Here is a 1,479-nt window from a genome sequence, read left to right as displayed (position 1 = left end):
TAGGGTAACATACTTACAGGACACAAGGAACTTCAGAGACCATTATTACATCTTACCACATTAAACAAATACTAGTAAACAATTGACAGATGTCAAATAACCAAGACCATACCAGTCAATATGTAAACCAGGTCTGGTACTTCTTTGAGGCTTATTTAGGGAAGGAAAAGTCACCATGTAATGAATTATCATTGAGGGAAGGGGAGGAAAGGGAATCTGAGGAAGCTCACTTTCTCATTATATTCCTGTGTTTCCCAGGGCTCTGCCCCATAGCCATTCCTCAGCCTCTCATTATGGGCATTCTGGACCATCAGTCTAACCCTAAGCCATAGCCCAGCCCTGTTGCCCCCCTCCCACAGTACAAGAAGAAAATGCTGGTCACATTGAACTTGGTGCAAGTGTTGGTAGGTTTGGATCAGCTCCTGCCAAAGTCTCAGGAGAATGACCGGAGCCACCCACCGCTGCCCAACGTTGTGTATGAAAAGCTGCTGGTTAATGTACTTACCAGTCTGCTAGGGGGATTCATTTCAGAGTTCCAGATCAGATACACAATACTGCTTTAGCTACTTGCTAAGCAGAATTGATTTCATTTTGGGTTGTGCAGCTAAGTGGGCCCCATCCAGTCTAGTCCTCAGCTAAGGCAGAGAAAAGCGGAGCAATCAGACACAGCATCAGAAAAATGCACACAGAAACACAAAGGATCCTCATCACCCCATCCAAGTGTGATTATCTAGCGCTCTAATTCCCTCCTCCTCATGACTTCCCATTAGCCATTGTGAAATCTTAGTTTCTGACCACAATATTCAGGTCCCTCATTACCTGACACCAGCCTCCCTGCTGCATATACTTTCAAAGCTAATGCTCTAATCATGCATTAGTGGCTTGCTGTATCCTAAAAGGCCATGCTCTCTCATGTGTGGATGTCTTTGTACATTCGCTTTTTTCCCCCTCCTGAAATTGTACAGTGCCTATCTCTAAATCTTCTGTTCTATTCTCCTTAATATATTTTTGCATATCTTTCCAAACTAAAATCAGACCTTATTACTTTCCAGAAGCCCTCCTTGACATGCAGACATTTAGCATTCCTTTAAAACCTCTGCCAATCTAAATGTACTCCTGCCCCAAGGACACACATATTGATAACTCTGTGCTTGAAAGCCCAAGTCCCTTACTTCAGTCCAAGCTTCTTGAAGGTAGGGGCTTGCATGTCATTCATCTTATCAGTGCTTTTTGGAGACCAACCATGTCTGGAAGTCTGGTTTCTATATTAGTTACTTTTTAAGTTGCTGTAGCAAAACACCTTGACACAAAGTTAATTAATAGAGAGAGGTTTTATTTTGGATTATAGTTCCACGAGGCAATCAATCCATTACAGAGAAGAAACACAGGGCCACAGGGCAGTGAGGCAGCTGATCACATTATTTTCTTTAGTTAGAAAGCAGGGATGGGTATGGGTGTGGGTGTGGGTGTGGGTGTGGG

This window comes from Apodemus sylvaticus, chromosome 3 (genome assembly GCF_947179515.1).
Source record: "Apodemus sylvaticus chromosome 3, mApoSyl1.1, whole genome shotgun sequence".
NCBI classification, from domain to species: domain Eukaryota; kingdom Metazoa; phylum Chordata; class Mammalia; order Rodentia; family Muridae; genus Apodemus; species Apodemus sylvaticus.
The sequence above is the reverse complement of the archived record's forward strand: the minus strand, read 5'-3'. Positions refer to the sequence as shown.